Source organism: Chiloscyllium plagiosum, unplaced genomic scaffold, assembly GCF_037043375.1.
Source record: "Chiloscyllium plagiosum isolate Xiang-an unplaced genomic scaffold, Cpla_swu_hap1 HiC_scaffold_34, whole genome shotgun sequence".
NCBI classification, from domain to species: domain Eukaryota; kingdom Metazoa; phylum Chordata; class Chondrichthyes; order Orectolobiformes; family Hemiscylliidae; genus Chiloscyllium; species Chiloscyllium plagiosum.
The window spans coordinates 21,833,803-21,857,893 of NW_028270172.1; positions in this window are offsets into that span (position 1 = coordinate 21,833,803).

Sequence of the window (24,091 nt, forward strand, 5' to 3'; positions counted from 1 at the left end):
AACAGTTCATCCACTACACCAACACCTTCCACCCCGACCTCAAATTCACCTGGACAGTCTCGGACTCCTCCCTCCCCTTCCTAGACCTTTCTGTTTCTATCTCAGGCGACCGTATCAACACGGACATCTACTACAAACCTACCGACTCCCACAGCTACCTGGACTACACCTCCTCCCATCCTGCCCCCTGTAAAAACGCCATCCCATTCTCCCAATTCCTTCGTCTCCGCCGCATCTGCTCCCAGGAGGACCAGTTCAAAATACGTACAACACAGATGGCCTCCTTCTTCAAGGACCGCAATTTCCCCCCCGACGTGGTCGACGGTGCCCTCCACCGCATCTCCTCCACTTCCCGCTCCTCCGCCCTTGAGCCCCGCCCCTCCAACTGCCACTAGGACAGAACCCCACTGGTCCTCACCTACCACCCCACCAATCTCCATGTACAGCGCATCATCCGCCGTCACTTCCGCCACCTCCAAACAGACCCCAGCACCAAGGATATATTTCCCTCCCCTCCCCTATCAGCTTTCCGTAGAGACCACTCCCTCCGCGACTCCCTTGTCAGATCCACACCCCCCACCGACCCAACCACCACTCCCGGCACCTTCCCTTGCAACCGCAGGAGGTGCAACACTTGCGCCCACACCTCCCCCCTCACTTCTCTCCAAGGCCCCAAGGGAAACTTCCATATCCGCCACAGATTCACCTGCACCTCCACCCACATCATCTACTGCATCCGCTGCAGCCGGTGTGGCCTCCTCTATATTGGGGAGACAGGCCGCCTACTTGCGGAGCGATTCAGGGAGCACCTCTGGGCCACCCGGACGAACCAACCCAACCAACCTGTGGCACAGCATTTCAACTCCCCCTCCCACTCCACCGAGGATATGCAGGTCATTGGACTCATCCACCGCCAAACCACAACAACCCGACGGTCGGAGGAGGAGCGTCTTATCTTCCGACTGGGAACCCTCCAACCGCAGGGGATGAACTTGGACTTCACCAGTTTCTTCATCCCCCCTCCCCCCACCTTGTCTCAGCCGGATCCTTCCAGCCCGGCACCGCCTTCCTGACCTGCAGTCTTCTTCTTGACCTCTCCGCCTCCACCCTACTCCGACCTATCACCCTCACCTTGACCTCTTTCCACCTATCACATTTCCAACTCCCCTCCTCCAAGTCCCTCCTCCCTACCTTTTATCTTCTCCTGCTGAACACTCTCTGCTCATTCCTGAAGAAGGGCCAGTGCCCGAAACGTCGAATCTCCTGTTCCCTGGATGCTGCCTGACCTGCTGTGCTGTTCCAGCAATAAAGTTTCAACTGAGAATCTTAGTGAGTTTGTTATTAATGGCAATGAGAACAAAGTGTATCAAACTTAATCACAATTTTAAGCATTCATTTCTGGCTGTGATGGTTCATTTTCCTTAAGTTGCTTTCAACATTTAATCATTTTGGTGGCAGTTAAATCATACAATTTGTGCTGGTGTTAGGGCTTTTGAGTTTATGCCTCTGTAACATGGAGTCTTTGTCCCTTTATTTGCCCTTACTGAATGCCACTGAACTGCAATGGGACTAGCTGAGTTAAGTCATTCATCACAATCCTCACTAGCTTTATACCTGAGCTGAGCCCACCATTTGCTTCTGTGGAAGGAGTTAACTCTGAAGAAGGTGTAACAAATTTTGGGGAGGACTTCTTAAATCAAATTTCATGTTTTAAGCATGGCTGAAGATCTTTACCTTCTAGCCCAACAGACAAAACTGCAGCAAAGAGCAGTAATAATATTACTTCTGTTCATGAAAAGGGAAGTGGCAGAGTGATTTCTCTAAATACATTAATGACTCAAGTCCTGGTGTTTGGGTCGGGTAGCTTGGAATTTTGCTATCTCTAAACACCCCTCAAAACAAATTGCCTGGAATTTTCATTTCTAAATGCTAATTGAGTCATAGTTAGCATTTGAGATCCTCACTGTCTTCTGTTTCAAGCTTAGCAGTTATGGTATCCAACATTAATGCAGTTGGACCTAAACTGCATGGCTCAAGAAAAAGAAGAAAGAATTGCATTTCCTTTGTCGTTATCCTGGCTGCTGAAAGTCCAGAGATCTCTACAGCCAATGAAGAGTTTGATATCTATGTCATGGTTGGAATCTAGGAAATGTGGCAACTGATTTGAACACAACAAAATGTCACAAACAACAATAAGATGCCAGCCTGAGTAAGGAAAGGAGTTTCTGCCAAGAATGGAATGAAATTCATCAACAATTGGCCAAACCAACACAAAGGTCACAAAACTTCAGGCACAAATTTACGCTAGCACAAATTAAGTTTCTGTTACCTTTCCCAGTAGTTTAAATTAGTCACATCCCAATTAATCACAATGGCAGCTGGTATTTATGCACTTGTTCACTGCATAAAAGGTCCAAAGGTACTTCAAAGGAGCATTTTCAAGTAAGATATGATACCAAGCCACTAAAGGTGATGTTAGATCAGATGGCAGTAAAGGAGAAAAGCAAGACAGAGAGGTATAGGGAGGGTGAACCAGAGCCAGGGGCTGAGGCAATCAAAGACCTGGCTGCAAATAAAGTTTAAAGTCCCAGAATAAATGTATGTTAGACCTATCCATTTCAGCTTAGGGCAAATACATCTAGTTCCTAAGCTATGTCACATGCTACTCCTGTGTAAAGCATATCAGGTACTTCAATGCATTCTTGACTCCCAGCACATCCTATAAAGTCACCCAAAACTCTTTTCAGTGATCTACCTTGCACCAAAGCCTGCTCACCCATCATATGTTCCATCAGAAATACTTTGTTCTCCTTGTTCTTTTGTATTGTAAATAGAGGATTGGAACTGTCCAATTGGCCTTGTAGGTCTTTTCCAATATTTGAATCATATTCCACTTCACTGAAATCTATTTGTACATGCTTCTATTGCTGACCCTCCCTTGTGTTTATCTAATTTCCCCTTAAATGCCCCCATACAATTTGACTCACCTTTTAGTGATAGCGAGTTCCACATTCTCATCACCAGACCAGAAATTGTTCTGTGTTCCCTGTTTGATTATTGATGATTGTCAGGATATCAAGAGAGAGGATGTCAATTGAATGCTGAGTTACTGTCAATGCAAATTCTGCCTCTCTGACAAATGCGCTCTTGCACCTACCCTTATACACCATACTGCTGTAAGCAGATCTGTTAGTTCGGAAGCCCATCCAAAGGCACCCATCTGTATGTGTGATAGAAGAGATTTATTTGTAAAATGCTAATTTAAAGATTAACTAACTCCAACAAGGCCATTGAGTATGACAGAAAAAAATAGCATTCCAGTACTTTAGCAGCAACTTGTAGAAGTTGAATTACAGAGACCTTCTGATGTTGAACATCTTTGAGCCCTTATGGGATGTATTTAACTTATTTTATCCTGACAGATAATATAATGAAGTACATATCTATAATAGAGACTTGGGACAGAGAATAGAGGATTCAAGGAAATTATATAAATGATTGCCCTCATCCAATAATGCTTCACCCTCATTCAGAGGAATACTTTTATTTCATGCACAAACTGCAAATGCACTTTATACGAGTGCTACTGCTTACAGTGCTAATAACGCTTGTCAGAAAAGGGAATCCTTTCTTACTGAGCTATTACTTTGAGAAACTGTTTGCATCATGTTCTTTATATGGGTCAGCCTTGGTTTGAAGTCCCTAGTCATGATGTACAGCTGTGGAAAGTACTTTACTAAACAGCCTGTATCCCCAAAAGAGCAAGATGAGCTGTAAGCTTCTCTAAAGATTCATTGGAAACACCAAGGCACGGAAAGTAGTTGTGCTTATGTCTAAGATATTTTTCTGCCTCTTCAAGCTGGTTTTCTAGTGTTCTCTTCTCCAAGGATTCCATTATGTACGTTACGACAGTATGGAGCTTTGTGTTTAAGTGGCACTTTGCTCCAAAGTCATAAAGATAGAGAAAGAAAGTTGCCTATGTTTAATCTCTGCTGCCTTTACTTGAACTCCTTTCCACAAAGTTGATATCCAATTACTTTTCTGTTAGCGCTTCCCCTCCTAGTGAACAGTCTGTTAGTATGCAACAAAAGACATACAGTAGCCCTGGTCTGCAATTGACAATCCCAGCACACACTGAAACACCATGCAATGAAACTCAGAATAATACAAATATGTTGAAACCTTCTTACATGGTGAGCTGCATTATTGGCTCCAGAGTGATTTTGGTAAAATTAGCATTTAACTTCACAGCAAAAACTTTGCTGCCGAGAATTACAATCGGCTGTATTGATTTCCTATGGGCTTTTGATAGATAAAGACTGAGCTCAGAATGCACCAAACATGCATGGGCTACAGTATTGTGTAGGCAAGAAAATAAGCAGCCAGGGCCCCATTGGGTTGGATGGTGCCATTGCACTATGCCTCTGGCCTCGAAGATTGAGGTTGGGGTTCCACCTACTCCAGAGGGGTGTTGCAACAGGTTCAAACTGATTGATTGAAATGAGCAACTAAATGTCATGAGAGCCCCTGCATAATATTACATTGTCACTGATGCTGGGCCAGTTTGGTTCAGGGAGAAACAAAATGCATCAACATGTGGCCGAACTGGATTTCCTTAAAGGATTACAAAAAAAGTATTTTAGACTCAATGTGTTTTTGGAATAATCAAGACAATACCTTCTGGCACCAAGCTAGTACCAGAGGCTGTTGCTAACCATTGCTCGAGTCCTCTTCTGATTGATTCCCTCTGACCACCCCAGTCCCTCCACCACTTTTTCTGATGTCCAAATTCCCTTATATTGATCCACTCATACTTTGCTCTCGATCCTCACTGCATCACTTCCTTCCCTCTTGATTTCTTCCTCCCACTAGCTCTGTGAGGATGCTAGTGACTGACCTGTTACAGATGTTTAAGAATAGCGAAGGGTTTGATAGGTTAGATTTAAGGGTAATGTTTCCATTATAAGAAAGTCATCAGTGGTTTGAATATGGAAGCTTTTAGCAAGTGGTGCAGATGAGGCAAATGTATTTAAGGATAAATTAAATCATATGTGATGGAGAAGGATCTGTTGATAATTACAGAATCCCTATAGTGTAGAAGAAGGCCATTCAGCCCATTGAGTCTACACCAACCCTCCAAAGAGCATCCTAGACAGACCCATCACCTTATCTGACATTTACCATAGCTAATCCACTTAGCATGGACACTATAGACAATTTAGCATGGCCAATCTACCTAACTTGCATCTCTTTGGACTGTGGGAGGAAACTCACATGGACATGGGAGAGTGCACAAAATCCACACAGACAGTTGCCCAAGGGTCCCTAGAGCTGTGAGGCAGCAACACTAATGACTGAGCCACCGTGCTGCCCCAGAGAGGCATGAAAAACATTGGGAAGAGGCATTGTGGCATAAAAGCACCAAAATAAATCAGCTGTGCCAAATGAAAATTGCTGTCATAAGTTCACGGCAATCTAGGGCCATTCTGTCATCAGTTTTACAGAAGTGGAATTCTCCAATTTGACTCGTAATTTATGGTTCACCAATGAGACTTTATAAATATATGCTTTAGAAGCATAGAATTCCAAAGCATATGGCTTCATTTACAGAAATCAAAAAGAGAATTACAATATACCTGTTACAATAAGCTGAGGAAGGATGTTTTCGCTTTAGAGAGAATGCAGCGAAAGTGTACCAATTGATTCCAGATTATGTGGAGAAATTGGGTCAGTTAGGATTGTATACACTAGAGCTTAGAAGAATGAGAGTAGGGGTGGTTTCATAGAAACTGATAAAATTCCAACAGACCAGACAGGTTAGATCTAGGAAGGATGTTCCTGATGGTGGAGAAGATCAGAATCAAGGTCATCTATGAGCAAAAGGGATAAACGATTGAGGACTGAGATGAGGAGAACATTCTTCACCCAGAGAGAGGTGAGCCTATGGAATTTACAACCACAGAAAGTCATTGAGAGCAAAATGTTATGTGTTTTTATTAAGGGGATAGATATAGCTCTTGTGGCAGAAGCGTATAAGGAATATGGGGGAGGATAGGGGTTTATGATATGGAGCTCGAGGATCAACCATGATCATACTGAGTGGCAGAACAGGCTCAAGGGGTCAAATGTCCTACTCCTGGTCCTATTGTCCATGTTTCTATCTTGCTGACAGTTATAACCTCTCACTTTTTTGCAACTTTCCTCAACTTTACATCCTTTCTATATTATAGTGCTGGAATTGTATACTGCATTGATACAGATGACAACTATGCTGATGGAATTCAATGCACTTTCAGGTTCCAGGTTTCCACCTGGCTGCTTCCAGTGGAATGAAGAATAAAGTGCTGAAAATGGAAAGTCGTGATTTCAATTTGGTCCTATACCCAAGATGGCACTCCCACTTAATCATTCCAATGACATTTATTTACCTTGTTCTCAGGAGGTAGTTAATATACCATCTTTCCCACCACATTTGTCCTTAAGGTATGATTGATTAACTTGTCTAATTACACTCAATTGGTAGAAGATTATGATCAGTTTATACAGTATGTCGGGTGTTGTGCTGGGATCAGATTCAGACTCTACAAGCTCCACTGTTTCATTATTCTTAGTCTCCAGGGTGTGACTGGATTTCCATTTAAATGGCACTTATTTTGTGGCACTTTCCTTCAGAAATTTGATCTTATTCCCAAGAAAGTATGTCACCCTTCCTTTGAGAGAAAGGAGAATAACAATATTAAATATTCAGTCCTTTGAAGCATGAGAATTTCCACCAGAGAATAAAGATTCACTCAATTTGGAACAATACAGTACTGATGACTGAGGTAATTTTTATAGAATTCATTCATGTGGTGAGGATGTAGTTGGCTAGGCCAGCAGTTAAAACCCATCGCTAATTACCCAGAGGACATTTGACAGGTAACTACATTGCTTAGGGTCTGGAGTCACATGTAGGCCAGACCAGGTAAGGATGACAGTTTCTGTCCCAAAAGGACAATTAGTGAACTAGACAGGCTTTTCCTAACAGTTGATGAAGATTCAAGGTTATAATTAGAGTCTTCATTCCAGATTTTTAAATTAACTTTGAATTCCACCATCTGCCATGGTAGGATTCAAACCTAGGTCCCCAGAACCTTACCTTTGTCTCTGGAGCAATAGTTCAGTTATAATACCACTAGACCATCACCTCCCTATCACTGCTATCTCAAAGACTTGTGGATAACAGTAACTCTTTAAAACAGACGAGTAGTCATTTTGGAAGAATTCTTTGCACAGCTTGATTATTCACTTTGAATATCATTTCTGATGTCTTGTTAGTTGCACATTGTTACAGGTGCACGCTTGTTAGCTGCTTCTTCACGGTTTCCAATCAAACAAATCACATTTCAAATGATTCTTCATTTCCAAAATGTTGACCCTTGTGATGGAATCTTTGCTTTCAAAGTTTGCAGCATTTGAGGCAAATTCTATTTGAATATAGAAAGAGAGAAAAGAACTTTCGCAGTTTCGAAAGAAACAATAACTGACAGTACAATGTGGAACCCTGACTCTCTGGACAAGCTGAAACTGGATTAAAGGGATGCATAGCCATCAAGCTCAATAATAGTCGTTGATAAATCCAGTGAAGGTAAAACCATCACAGTCTCAGAGGGCTGTTGTCTCAGGAGACAGAGGCAATTGGTAGTAGACTATGACCTGCTGGTCACCACACTTCAGGCAAGGTTGTGAAGGTGAAGCTTTCACAGTGACTTTAGCCAGAGCTGGAATTGAGCCCACACTGCTGGTAGCAGCCTATATTGGAAACCAAGCATCCAACCAACTGAGTGGGTAGCGGTCATTTTTATAAACTGTAGAAGACTGGGTCCAGATCCAGAAGCCGAGAACAAGTTGCTGCAGCTCTATCTGTTATTTGAAAATGACCTTGGTGGACCTATGCCATCTGGACCGAGATGAGGAGGCTCTACATCTGTGGGAAAGACTATGCCTATGGACATCCGGTCACTGCCGTTATTGGTTGCTGCGGATCAAACTAGGGGGAGCTTTTGGTGCACGGTCATGTCATTATATTTGGGGCTGAAAGCCTTAGTTCAAGGCCCATCTGCTTCAAATAACTCATAGGAAATCTAGACATGGTTGATTAAAATATCTACATCCTTGTCTTGGATCACAAAGTGCATCCAAATGGTTCTTTTTGGATTAGGTTAACTAGAGTTAAGAGAAGACTGGACAACAACAATTTGCTTACATATGAACATTTATTGAGTAATAATAACAGATGGAAAAGGAATCAATAATAGCAGACTGAATTATGGACATTTATTAAGTTATAAATGAACTTGAAAAAGGAATGAAAAGAAAGCAATGAGCCTCATGCCCTCCTGCACACTGGGGATCCCTTGATCCAAAGCTGCTCTGGACGCTTAGGTTTGTTTCTGGCATTGTTTGCGATCCTGGTCCCAGGTGAAGGCCAACAACTTGGAACGAAACTCTTTCTCCTAAACAGTGTAACAAATAGCCAGTACTGAAAACAGTACAAAAAGGCAACTTTGATTATGCCGTATGTGAAATATACAGGAACGTTCACGGGACTCAGTCAGGGTCACGCAGCTGTCAAATGTCATCACCAAGGTTTACTCTTCAGCTGATCCTATACAACCCTTCAAGCTGGAGAATTGATGTCATTCACAGGAAAGGCAGAGTTTTGAAGAACACTGACAGAATTCAATGGCTGATAATCTACGTGAGCTGCAAAGCCAATTTGCAAGGTTCTGTCTCAGTTGAAACCACTAATTATTGTCCAACTTGTAGTTGCTAACAATTTGCCTGTTGATTCATGTTTAGAGTATATTAATTCTGAATGTTATCAAACATAGTATGCTACACTACCTAAACTTGACAGTCTGAATGCTGCAAGTGTCCAAAGTAAACAAAATCGATTTTTCTCTTGGGTCTTTAACTTACCCCATTTGTGGAATATCTGTTCATTTAATAGCTGCTGTAATGCAACTTGTTAGAAAGGTCACCTTTGTCCTTGGTTTTTGATCGGTCAGGCCCCTTTCAAAACAAAAAGCAGTCGGGGAAAGCATAAATGAACAGTAGAGTGGAATGTAATAGGGTAACAGGAAATCCGAAATCCAGGAAAATTCAAAATCCACCACAATGATGCTGCATTTGGGACAAAGCTTGGATTGATTGACTCTTGTACAATGCTTTTTTCCTCCTTTTTTTAAGCTGGGATATTCTGCTACTTGAGTCTTTCAGAAATGATTGGAATTTTGGATTTCTTTTACAAAAATGTTACTGGTTTGTCACATTCCATTTTGGTAATGTTTGGTGGGCCATTCTTCCCATTGCTGATGCTGTTTGAATGCAGGTCCTCAAAAGTGCCTGTTTCATTTTTCTCTCCAAAAGAATCCAGATTCTAGTTTTTGCATCTCTTCCGCTTTTACATTCCAATCATTGAACGAATCAACTGGATTTTTTTGGCTGATATTAGTACAGGTGAAGGGGAATGCAGCAATAAATTGAATTAATTAAATTCTGGAAATTTGATGGATACCACGAGATAAGGGAACCAGGAAAGAGATGGTTTATTTGTAACTGACTTTTCAGTAATGCCCTTCAGCAAGAACAACCAGGTCAGAGTGATTTTCGTTGTTTCCAGAGTCTCGAGACATTTATTGACTTTTCATGCCCTTTGGGCAACTAGAGGTGAGCAGATGCCAGTTTTGCCCTCTTGTGGGGATTGAATACAATGAAAAGTTTAAAACATAAATAACGGCATGAAGAAAATTAACTGAAATTAGTCTAGGTTTCACATTATGAGGACAGACATTTAGTCTGACCTAGGAAATCAGATGGTGAATGTGTTGATATTGGGACCAATCTTTATCCAGCATTGCATTTATTTACAGAATTAAATATTACAAGCTTACACCTCATAACGGAATCATTCTAACATTCTAATCATTGTTTCCTTATACTTTTATGAAACCAATAATGCCAAATTAAATCAAATTAACAACTAACCTCTTCTTTAAAAAGCACTGTAACAAAAATGAACCGATCAAATAAAATTCAAGTTTTAATTAAAATGTTGCTTCATGTGGAGATAATGCACTCCAGTTTCTGTGATATTCAATACCCATAGAAGGCTTCTCATATTCTGGGCACACCACACCATGTCTCCCCAGGGATACCAATTATCGCATTCGTATATCGATTGCATTTAATTGTATGTACGTTAATTCAGCACATAGAATGGGGAGACATGGTGTGGTGTGCCCAGAATATGAGAAGCCTTCTATGGCCATTGAATATCACAGAAACTGGAGTGCATTATCTCCACATGAAGCAATATTTTAATTAAAACTTGAATTTTATTTGATCGGTTGATTTTTGTTACAGTGCTTTTTAAAGAAGAGGTCAGTTGCTAATTTGATTTAATTTGGCATTATTGGTTTCATAAAAGTATGAGAGAACAATGATTAGAATGTTAGAAATATTCCATTATGAGGCAACTTGTAATATTTAATTCTGTAAATAAATGCAATGCTGTATAAAGATTGGTTCCAGTATCAACACATTCACCATCTGATTTCCTAGGTCAGACCAATGTCTGTCCTCATAATGTGAAACCTGGACTCATTTCATTTGTTGTCCTGATGTTGTTCAGTTAATTTTCTTCATGCCGTTAATTATGTTTTAAACCTTTCATTGTATTCAATCCCCAGAAGTGGGCAAAACTGGCATCTGCTCACCGCTAGTTGCCCAAAGGGCATGAATAGTCAATAAATGTCTCGAGACTCTGGAAACAATGAAAATCACTCTGACCTGGTTGTTCTTGCTGAAGGGCATTACTGAAAAGTCAGTTACAAATAAACCATCTCTTTCCTGGTTCCCTTATCTCGTGGTATCCATCAAATTTCCAGAATTTAGTTAATTCAATTTATTGCTGCATTCCCCTTCACATGTACTAATATCAGCCAAAAAAATCCAGTTGATTCGTTCAATGATTGGAATGTAAAAGCGGAAGAGATGCAAAAACTAGAATCTGGATTCTTTTGGAGAGAAAAATGAAACAGGCACTTTTGAGGACCTGCATTCAAACAGCATCAGCAATGGGAAGAATGGCCCACCAAACATTACCAAAATGGAATGTGACAAACCAGTAACATTTTTGTAAAAGAAATCCAAAATTCCAATCATTTCTGAAAGACTCAAGTAGCAGAATATCCCAGCTTAAAAAAAGGAGGAAAAAAGCATTGTACAAGAGTCAATCAATCCAAGCTTTGTCCCAAATGCAGCATCATTGTGATGGGTTTTGAATTTTCCTGGATTTCGGATTTCCTGTTATCCTATTACATTCCACTCTACTGTTCATTTATGCTTTCCCCGACTGCTTTTTGTTTTGAAAGGGGCCTGACCGATCAAAAACCAAGGACAAAGGTGACCTTTCTAACAAGTTGCATTACAGCAGCTATTAAATGTACAGATATTCCACAAATGGGGTAAGTTAAAGACCCAAGAGAAAAATCGATTTTGTTTATTTTGGACACTTGCAGCATTCAGACTGCCAAGTTTAGGTAGTGTACCATACTATGTTTGATAACATTCAGAATTAATATACTCTAAACATGAATCAACAGGCAAATTGCCATCAATTACAAGTTGGACAATAATTAGTGGTTTCAACTGAGACAGAACCTTGCAAATTGGCTTTGCAGCTCACGTAGATTATGAGCCATTGAATTCTGTCAGTGTTCTTCAAAACTCTGCCTTTCCTGTGAATGACATCAATTCTCTGGCTTGAAGGGTTGTCTCGGATTGGCTGAAGAGTAAACCTTGGTGTTGACATTTGACAGCTGCATGACCCTGACTGAGTCCCGTGAACGTTCCTCTACGTGTCACATACGGCATAATCAAAGTTGCTTTTCTGTACTGTTTTCAGTACTGCCTATTTGTTACACTGCATAAGAGAGAGAGTTTACTTCCAAGTTGTTGGCCTTCACCTGGGACCAGGATAACAGTGCCAGAAACAAACCTAAGCATCCAGACCTAAGCTTCCAGATCGAGGATTCCCCAATGTGCAGGAGGGCATGAGGCTGGTTGCTTTCTTTTCATTCCATTTTCATCTTCATTTATTCCTTAACAAATGTTTTAGAGGAGCCGGTGTTGGACTGGGGTGGACAAAGTTAAAAATCACACAACACCAAATAATATTCATTGAACATAGAACATACAACATACAACATTACGGCACAGTACAGGCACTTTGGCTCTTGATGTTGCAGCGACCTGTGAAACCAATCTGAAGCTCATCTAACCTACACTATTCCATTTTCGTGCATATGCCTATCCAATGACCATTTAAATGCCCTTAAGTTGGCGAGACTCAATCCCTGTTGCAGGCAGAGAATTCCACACTCCCACTACTCTCTTAGTAATGAAACTATCTCTGACAGCTGCCCTATATCAATCACCCCTCAATTTATAGCTATGTCCTCTCATGCTAGCCATCACTATCTGAGATAAAAGGCTCTCACTGTCCACCCTATCTAATCCTCTGATTATCTTATATGTCTCAATTAAGTCTCCTCTCAACCTTCTTCTCTCTAAGAAAAACAGCCTCAAGTCCCTCAGCCTTTCCTCATAAGACCTTCCTTCCATACCAGGCAACATCCTAGTAATTTCCTCTGAACCCTTTTCAAAGCTTCCATGTCCTTCTTACAATACCAGAACTGTACACAATACTCCAAGTGCAGCTGCACCACAGTTTTGAACACTGTTACTTGGCCTCATGACTCCGAAACTCAATTCCTCTACCAATAAGACCTAACACACCATATGCCTTCTTGACAACCCTATCACCCTGGGTGGAAATTTTCAGGAATCTATAGACATGAACACCGATATCCCTCTGCTCATCTACGCTACCAACAATCTTACCAGTAGCCCAGCACTCTATATTCCCGTTGCTCCTTCCAAAATAAATCTCCTCACGCTTTTCTGCATTAAACTCCATTTCCATCTCCCTAGCCCAGCTCTGAAGCTTATCTATGTCCCTTTGTAACCTGCAAAATCCTTCGGCACTATCCGCAAATTTACTAACCCATCCTTTTACACCCTCATTCAGGTCATTTATAAAATGACAAACAGCAGTGCCCCAAAGTCAGACCACTAGTAACTGAAGTCCAGGATGAGCATTTCCCATCAACCACACCCTCTGTCTTCCTTCAGCTAGCTAATTTCTGATCCAAACAATGAAATCATCCTCAATCCCATGCCTCTGTATTTTGTGCAATAACCTATTGTGGAGAACTTTATCAAATGCCTTACTGAAATCTATATATGCCACATCAACTGCTTTACCCTCATCCACCTATTTGGTCATCTTCTCAAAGAACTCAATAAACGTTTTGAGGCATGACCTACCTTTCACAAAACTGTGTTGACTATCCCTAATCAACTTATTCCTTTATAGATGATTATAAAGCCTACCTCCTATACACTTTCCAACACTTTAACCACAACTGAAGTATGGCTCACTGGTCTACAATTACAAGGGTTGTCTCTACTCCCCTTCTTGAATAAGGGGACAACATTTGCTATCCTCCAGTCTTCTGGCACTATTCCTGTAGACAATGATGACATAAAGATCAAAGCCAAAGCTCTGCAATCTTCTACTTGGTTTCCCAGATAATTTTAGGATAAATCCCATCCAGCCCAGAGGACTTATCAATGGTTACACTTCTAGAATTGCTAACACCCCCTCCTTGTGAACCTCAATCCCATCTTGTCTAGTCATCTTTATCTCATTATTCTCCTCGAAAACATTATCTTTTTCCAGTGTGAGTACTCACGAGAAATATTCATTCAGCGCTTCTCCTATCTCCTTGGACTCCACGCACAGCGTCCCACTACTATCCTTGATTGGCCCTAATCTTACTCTACTCATTCTTTTATTCCTCATATACGTAGACACTATCTGCCTATAGTCCAACAGGATTACTTGGAGGCACTATCTTTTGAAATGCTACTTCTTCATCAGATGGTTCTAATGGTTCCAAATACACCTGACGGACTACATCTTGGTGTGGTGTGATTTTTAAGTAATGAATTTTCATAGTTCAGTCTTTGATTGTTCCTTCCTATTCCAACCGTTATTGTTACTCAATAAATGTTCATATTTAAGCAAATTGCTGTGGTCGAGTCTTCTCTAAACTGTAGTTAACTGAATCCGAAAAGAACCACTTGGATGCACTCTGTGATCCAAGACAAGGATGTAGATGTTTTAATCAACCATGTCCAGATTTCTTATGACTTGTTTGAAGCAGATGGGCCTTGAACTAAGGCCTTCAGCCCCAAACATAATGACATGACCGTGCACCACAAGCTCCCCTTAGTTTGATCCGCAGCAACCAGTAACGGCTGTGACCGGATGTCCATAGGCATGGTTTTTCCCACAAATCACACACAGATGTAGAGCCTCCTCATCTCAGTCCAGATGGCATAGATCCACCAAGGTCATTTTCAAACAACAGAAAGAGCTGCAGCAACTTGTTCTCGGCTTCTGGATCTGGACCCAGTCTTCTACAGTTCATAAAAATGACTGCTACCCACTCAGTTGATTGGATGCTTGGTTTCCAATATAGGCTGCTGCCAGCAGTGTGGGCTCAATTCCAGCTCTGGCTGAAGTCACTGTGAAAGCTTCACCTTCTCAACCTTGCCTGAAGTGTGGTGACCAGCAGGTCATAGTCTACTACCAATTGCCTCTGTCTCCTGAGACAAAAGCCCTCTGAGACTGTGATGGTTTTACCTTCACTGGATTTATCAACGACTATTATTGAGCTTGACCGCTATGCATCCATTTAATCCAGTTTCAGCTTGTCCAGAGAGTCAGGGTACAACCCTTGTAATTGTAGACCAGTGAGCCATACTGTCAGTTATTGTTTCTTTTGAAGTTGGGAAATTTCTTTTCCCTCCTTCTATTTTCAAATAGGATTTACATCAAATGCTGCAAAGATTCCACCACGAGGGTCAACATTTTGGGAACGAGGACTCATTGGAAATGTGATTTATTTGATTGGAAACCATGAAGAAACAGCTAACAAGAGTACACCTGCAACAATGAGCAACTAACGATGTCAGAAATGATATTCAAGGTGAATTATTAAGCTGTGCAAAAAATTCTTCCAAAATGACTACTCCTCTGGTTTAAAGAGTTACTGTTATCCATGAACCTTTGAGATGGCAGTGATGGAGAGATGATGGTCTAGTGGTATTATAACTGGACTATTGCTCCAGAGACAGAGGTAAGGTCCTGGGGACCTAGGTTTGAATCCTACCATGGCAGATGGTGGAATTCAAATTCAATTAAAAAATCTGGATTGAAGAGTCTAATGATAACCATAAATCTTTGTCAACTGTTAGGAAAAACCTGTCTGGTTCACTAATTGTCCTTTCAGAATGGTAACTGTCATCCTTACCTGGTCTGGCCGACAGACCCTAAGCAATGTAGCTACTTGTCAACTGTCCTCTGGGTAATTAGCGATGGGTTTTAACTGCTGGCCTAGCCAACTACATCCTCACCACATGAATGAATTCTATAAAAATTACCTCAGTCATCAGTGACTGTATTGTTCCAAATTGAGTGAATCTTTATTCTCTGGTGGAGATACTCACGCTTCAAAGGACTGAATATTTAATATTGTTAATTCTTCTTTCTCTCAAAGTAAGAGTGACATACTTTGTTGGGAATAAGATCAAATTTCTGAAGAAAAGTGCCACAAAATAAGTGTCATTTAAATGGAAATCCACTCACACCCTGGAGACTAAGAATAATGAAACAGTGGAGCTTGTAGAGTCTGAATCTGGTCCCAGCACAACACCCGACATACTGTATAAACTGATCATAATCTTCGACTAATTGGGTGTAATTAGACAAGTTAATCAATCATACCTTAAGGACAAATGTGGTGGGAGAGATGGTATATTAACTACCTCCTGAGAACAAGGTAAATAAATGTCATTGGAATGATTAAGTGGGAGTGCCATCTTGGGTATAGGACCAAATTGAAATCACGACTTTCCATTTTCAGCACTTTATTCTTCATTCCACTGGAAGCAGCCAGGTGGAAACCTGGAACCTGAAAGTGTATTGAAATCTATCAGCATGGTTGTCACCTGTATCAATGCAGTATACAATTCCAAGCACTATAATATAGAAAGGATGTAAAGTTGAGGAAAATTGCAAAAAGGTGAGAGGTTATAACTGTCAAAAAGATAGAAACATGGACAATAGGACTCGGAGTAGGACATTTGACCCCTTGAGACTGTCCTGCCATTCAGTATGATTGCGGTTGATCCTCGAGCTCCATATCCTAATCCTACCTTCCCCCATATTCCTTATACCCTTCTCCTGCAAGAGCTATATCTATCCCCTTAATAAAAACACATAACATTTTGCTGTCAATCACGTTCTGTGGTCGTAAATTCCATAGGCTCACCTCTGTCTGGGTGAAGAAAGTTCTCCTAATCCCAGTCCTAAATCATTTATCGCTTTTGCTTATATGTGACCTTGATTCTGATCTTCTCCAACATCAGGAACATCTTTCCTACATCCAACCTGTCTGGTCTTTTGGAATTTTATCAGTTTCTATGAAACCAACACCCCTCCCCCATTCTTCCAACCTCCAGTGAATACAATCCTAACTGACTCAATTTCTCCACATAATCAGTCATGCCTCTCAGGAATCAATGTGGTAAACTTTCGCTGCAATCCCTCTGAAGCAAAAACATCCTTCCTCAGTTTATTGTAACAGGTACATCGTAATTCTCTTTTTGATTTCTGCCAATGAAGCCATATGCCTTGGAATTCCATGTTTCTAAAGCATATATTTCTGGAATCTCATTAATGAACCATAAATTACGAGTCAAATTGGAGAATTCCACTTCTGTAAAACTGATGACAGAATGGCCCTAGATTGCCTTGAATTTATGACAGCAATTGTCCAGGACTAACCAGTGAAATGGTTGCACTTTCTGATCACCAATGGGCATTTAGCACGGCTGACTTATTTTGGTGCTTTTATGCTTTTATTCCTCTTCCCAATGTTTTCTTGCATTCTCAGACTGCATGGTCGCTCAGAGGTTAGTGTTGCTGCCTCACTGCACCAGAGAGCCAGGTTCAATTCCAGCCTTGGGCAGCTGTCTGTGTCCTAGATCTTTAAATAAAATGTAAGTGAGACAATTTATTTAAATTCGTTGACCTGTGGTTGATTAAATTAAAAGTGAGAGAAATGGCTCTTAAAATTGCTTAAGAGGTTCTGGGATTTGAAGATATATCTCAATTTTGCCAAAAAGGTTTAGGAGGAAAGAAAAAGGCTATAATTTTAGAATTAGCAAATAAGTTAGATTTGGGTTTAACCAAGGATAAAAGTAAAGCTGAAATTGTAAGGGAGTTACTCAAACACTTGAGTGTGTCAAAGAAACAGACAAGTGCAGTGGAGGGAGAAAAACTTGAATTACAATTGAGGAAAATGGAGTTAGAAGATAAACAAAGAGAGAAAGAGGAAAGAGAAAGGGAGAGAGAGAAGAAAGAGAGAAAGAGAATGTTCTTAGCTGAACAAAGAGAGAGACAAAAGGGAGAAAGAAAGAGAAAAGAGAGTGAGAGGAAAAAGAAAGTGAGAGAAAGTTCTTAGCTGAGCAAAACGAGAGAGAATTTGAACTTGAGAAGTTGTGACTTAGTCAGCAAACTCAAGTTAACAGGATGGAGATTAAATATATATGTCAAAACTCTGCCACAATTTGATGACGAAAATGTTGAAGCCTTCTATATTTCATTTGAAAAATTGGCTAGGCAGATGGAGTGGTCCAAGGATTTATTGGTAATGCTAGTTCAGAGTAACTGGTAGGCAGAGCTAGTGAACTATTTGCTGTGCTGTCATAAGAGGTTTTCAGAGATTATGAACAGCTTAAACAGGCTATTTTAAATGCTTATGATTTGGTACCAGAAACATACAGACAGTGGTTCAGAAACACAAAGAAGGAACCAGATCAGACTTATGAGAAAATGTTGAGTCAGGTGATCTGACTAATAAATATGCCAGATAGAAAAAAAAAGGTATTGGGTATGTCATGTGAATTTGTTGAAACAGATGTTAGAAATAGGTGTTAGTTACTGCCCCACAGAGTGAGGAATCAAATCCAGATTACGTAGATTTAGAGGTGCCTCAAAATGATTTAAAAATGAAGACGTCCTTGCGGAGTCGGATAGGTTAGTAAGCTATCTGTCTCAGTAGTATAGAATGCAGTTGAAAGATTTGTTACTGCAGTACAAGGACATAGGTAAGAATCAGATGGAGAGGACTAATGTGATTGTACATGATGTAGATGTAGGGAATACTGCTCCGATAAAACAACACCCCTATTGGCTTAATCCTCTCAAAGCCAGACAGGTCCAGATGGAGGTGGAGGCCATGCTTGACGAGGATATCATCGAAAGAAGACAGAATGAGTGCTGTTTGCCAATCGTCTTAGTTCCCAAACTGGACAGGACTCAATGATTATGTGTGAGTTATCAGAAGATCAATGCTGTTACAAAATCAGACTCACAACCAATTCCTAGATTGGAGGACTGTATTGAAAATGTCGGATAATCCAGTTACATCACCAAGTTGCACTTAATGCCTGGTTTCTGGCAGGTACCTTTATCAGAGTTGGTGAAAGAAATTTCTGTATCTGTAACCCCAAATGGGCTATATTAGTTTAAAGTGATCCCCTTTGGAATGAAGAACGCATACCCCATTTTCCAAAGACTCATGAACAGAGTTGTGGCTGGGTTAACAAATGTCTATTTGGACGATGTAGTGATCTTTAGTAAGGCCTGGAAAGATCCCACGATGCAGTTGGCAGAGCGTTAGGAACAATTACGAGAAGCAAAACTGGCTGTAAGCTTAAAAAAACAGAATTTGTGAAAGCAGAAGTGACATTCTTGTGACATAACATCAGTCATGGAAGGTTGACCCTATGGAACACAAAGACGAAGACCATCAAGGAATTTCCACGACCAATCTCGAACGATAAGATGCTTTGATTCTTAGGACTCAACGGCTTCTATTGGAAGTTTGTTTCAAACTTCAGCAGTGTAGTGGCACTGTTAACCAATTTGCTGAAGAAGAACACAAAGTTTCGGTGGACAGAATGATGCTAGGAAGCATTCGGTCATTTAAAAGCCATATTAACCACCAAACCAGTTTTAGCTACACCAAACTTTTCAAAACCTTTTAAAGACACCATCGATGCTAGTGACATAGGAGTTGGAGCTGTACTCCTACAGGAAGATGAAGATGGGATTGAACTGCCAGTTGGTTACTTTTCTAAGAAGATCAGCATCCACCAGAGGAAATACTCCACAATCGAAAAGGAACTATTGAGGTTGGTACTGGCCTTACAACATTTTAATGTGTATGTCACGAACAATGTGTTGGAGACAGTTGTGTTCATGGATCGTAATCTGCTTACATTCTTAGAACGTTTTAAAGATAAATATATGAAACTATTTCATTGGAGTCTTATGTTACAGACTTTTAAGTTAAAAATTATACATGTTACGGGGAGGAAGTATGTAATCGCAATTGCATTATTGCGGATTGAATTGATCACGTTTAGATGAGATTCATATTTATTGAATGTTATATACAAATATATGGGAAGAAGTTAAGGTGAACTTACATTAAATTTATCTGTATGTTAGGTTAATGTGTTTAAAGACTAAAGAAAAAATGAAGCCTTCTTTTCATTTTTTTCATAAAGGGGGAAGTGTTATGAAGATGTGGGTGTACTGTATCTTTAAGAGAGTTAAAAGCTCGAAGAAATACGTGACAGCAGCAAGTGCTCTCAATAAGTAATAATGTAACACTGGGTCAAGAGCTAGATTAGCTGGTTGCCCGGAAATAAAAAAAAACAGATTTTAATTAGGCCAATCAGTTTAAATTATCCTCCGAAAATACCAAATTCCAATCCAGTTTGAATTTAGTATGCTGACAATCTTGAAAGCCAATGACAACTGATGCTTTGGGTGGGGTATAAGACTGGGGAAAATTGAACAGTTGGGAGGAGAACCGCCGAGCTACCTGCATGTAAAGACTGCCTGAAAAATGGCTCTCTTAAAGTTACCTTTATCGATCAGTGACCTGTGAAGCAGAATTCCCAAGAAGAAGAAAATAAGACGGGAATTCAGAGAAAGCTGAAAGCTGCCTGGTTTTGAAATAAGAAGTTTTGTTTTATAAATCTTAATGGGGAGTTTTATCCGACTAGTATTATGAAAAGCAAAGATAAAAGATAGGTTAGAGGAAAGGGTTGTAAATAGTTGCTATTTAATTAGTCTCTGTTACACTTTAAGAAATAAAGTTGTTACTTCTTACATTAAATAGTTCTTGACCTCTTGAATTTTCATAGATTACTACTTGGGATAAATATTTTCTGTGTTGCTGATTTGAATTAAGGAGGAATGTTTACCCCATGTTGTAACACACACACGCTCTCACTGGCTTATACTCCAACACACTCACGCATACACTGTACCAAGCATGCACACATGCAAGCACACACTCTCATGTGCACTTACACTCACACACACACATACATGCACACACTCATTCACTCTCTCTCTCTCATGCACACACATACACATATAGGTCTATGGGGTGAGTTTGCACTTGCAGAATTGTATTTGCAGATGTGTTCTATTTTTGCTCGAAAAGCACTCAACCTGCAGGCAGTCAATCCATAAAACATTTTTTAAATTCCTACTTTGGAAATAGAACCAGTCTGACTCAAGATTGGGATCCAGGCAGACTCTAACCTTACACCTTTAATACCTCGTCTGAGCTGAGATGTCACCTATCTTTTACAAAATCTTAAGTTACCTCGAGAATGTGACTTAATGTCTGGGGTTTACATATTAATGAACCAAAACTTCAACCTATTCTAAAAGATGAAAGACTTAACAGCAATCTAGGTTTGTTCAATATGTCATTTTAATTGCATGACACTGATCTTTTGTGCTCACCTCTGTGTCTTATGATCCTGCTCCACTAATTACCTGATGAAGGAGCAATGCTCTGAAAGCTAGTACCTCCAAATAAACCTGTTGGACTATAACCTGGTGTTGTGTAATTTTTAAATTTAACCTAATTCAATTTATCAAGCACGACGTTTAGTGATCTGTAAGTGTTAAAATGAGTTTCTGCATTCAAACCTAGAACTTTGCAGAAAGATTGTGTATAACGCAATAATGCAAAAGACACTCTCTTTGGAATTGAATTATTTTCTTTTGTACTAAGCTTGAGGGAATCATTATGAACTAGCATAGTTAATAAGATAAAACAACGAAAAAAAAAGCACAGGAACAGGCCCTTCGAACCTCCAAGCCAACACATTTTGCCCTTTCATATTAAAGCTGTCCTCACTAACTTTCCTCTTCATATGTTCACCCAGGTGTTTCTTGAATGCTGTTATTGTGTCTGCTTCCACCACCTCTTCTGGCAGTGTGTTCCTGGCACTCACCACCTTTGTATGAAAAACAGGCCTCGTGCATCTCTTTTAAGCTTACCCCTTCACATCTTGAACCTGTGTCCCCTAGTAATTAACCCCCTCCACCTTGGGAAAAAAACCTCATACTTTCCACTCTATCAATGACATTAACAATCTTATAAACTACTATCAGGTCATCCCTCAACCTCCTGTGTTCCAGTGTAAACAAACCCAGTCTATCGAAACTTTCTTCGTAGCTAAAATCCCCCATACCCCCAGGTAACATCCTGGTGAACCTTTCTGTACCCTCGCCAAAGCATCTACATCCTTCTGGTAGTGTGGTGACCAGAACTGTATGCAATATTTCAAGTATTGTTCTATAAAACCGCAGCATAACTTGTCTATCCTTATGCTCAATGCCCCTTCCAATGAAGGCAGCATGCCATAGGCCTTTTTTATTTCTGGTACTTCTACTCTTGTTACAATCTCATTGGGTTAGGCTTCAAAGAAAAATGGATTTTAACTGACGTCATGGAAATTATGCAAGACAAAAACCTGTTTCTTAGGTTGAGTGACAGTCACTTCTAACATATTTAAAAGCAACTGGCCCTAATTGGAAATATATTCTTCCTGAAGCTAGATTGATGTATTAGCTTGTGTTTGACAAGGCTATCAGGTGATTGAGTACTTTCAGTTGAATGTTCATGCAGTTTACCTTTGTCTTTTATTAAGAGGATGGGGGAACGTAGTTACCATAAAATGTGTTCTGTGAGTTGTATACTTTAGTGACAGTTTTGTCTAGCTCTTACAGCTGATATGCACAGGACTGTGACTAACAACTTTATGGCTCTAAACTGTCATGATTACATTTTACTAACTGGCCCCCTGTGGCAAAAACTGCAGGCTCAACTTTTAACTTGTCCAACTAACAGAAGGGCTTCTTCGTTAGTTATTATGCAAAGGACTTGTGACTATTTACTAATGAAGAAGGTCTTGATAGAGACAGAGAGAACAGGAGTAGAGGAGGGGGAACAGCACGCGATGGGTATGTAGCAACTTCAATTTTTTTCCCCAATTTGCCATCATTTTCACTTAAAAGCATTCCTGCGCTATTTCAATCAGTTTCACTTTTGTATGTTGTCACCTCATTCCTGATGAAGGGCTTTTGCCTGAAATGTTGATTTTCCTGCTCCTCGGATGCTGCCTGACCTGCTGTGCTTTTCCAGCACCAATCTAATCTTGACTGTGATGTCCAGCATCTGCAGTCCTCACTTTTGCCTAGTGAAATAAACAGACTGAGTTTTCAAGATTATGTTGAAATTGACAAAAACTTTACAAACATATTGTTCACTATTGAGAAAGATTCATGTCCTGGAGATATTTGCATCTAAACTATAATTATCTGATGGATTATATACCTCGGGAAGATCAGAATGAGACTCAACAGCCAACTATTTAGTCTCACTGCTGCAGTGACTGCTACTTGAAAGCAGAATCTCTAATTTTGATTTTCCTTCTCAGCAAAGATCTCTGTAAGTATATATGTTAACATGTATGCAATACTGCTCCTTAACACACAGGGTGAGAAAGGTGGGGAGGGGGTGATGCTGTAAGTGCATCTAAGGCTGAGATGCTTCTTAGTATGTGTATTTGATAGGCACAATTTGATGGATGTTTGGTTGGTCTAGCAAGGAGAAACTACCAAGTCTTCAATATGTGTGAGCACTAAATAGTTTATTACATACATAACAGTTATATACAAATTTAATGAGTCAATGCCAACTGTTGAGGACATGTTGCTTCCCTGTCTGAATCTTTCTCTCATGGGATGTCCTACGTGATATTTGTATGACAAAAGGTGTGCAAAACGTAATTTGCTTTAGAGCTTTTATTTTGAATGAGTGGCATATGAGTTTGATCCACCTGTATGGTTAGGTTCAATAATTAACAACAGTGGAGTGGTATTATCACCGGACTATTAATCGAGAGATCCAGGTAGTTTTCTGGGACCTGGGTTGGAATCCTGCCATGGCAGATGGTGGTTTTTGAATTCAATAAAAATCTGGTCCTGAAAATCTAATGGTGACCATGAATCCATTGTCGATTGTTGGAAAAACCAATGTAGTTCATTAATGTCCTTTAGGGAAGGAAACTGCCATCTTTACCTGGTCTGGCCTTCATGTGACTCCAGATGCACAGCAATGTGATTGACTCTTAACTGCCCTCTGGGCAATTAGGGATGGGCAATAATTGCTGATCCAGCCAGTAACACTCGCACCTATGAATGAATAAATATATTAAAAAACTTCTCAGAACTATGGTTTTAAACCAATACATTAGAAAGTAGTGGATTGAAGATGTCTTTGTGTGTGTGTGTGTGTGTGTATTGGGGTGGGTGGTTAATGGAAACTGTGATGATGCTAAGTCTTTAAGAGGTATATTTTGTCTTTGTTTCATGAAGAAAGGTTAAGACAGAGGTATCATACAGTCTGTTCATTGGGTTGGGATATCTGGTCGGCATGGACGGATTGGACCGAAGGGTCTGTTTCCATGC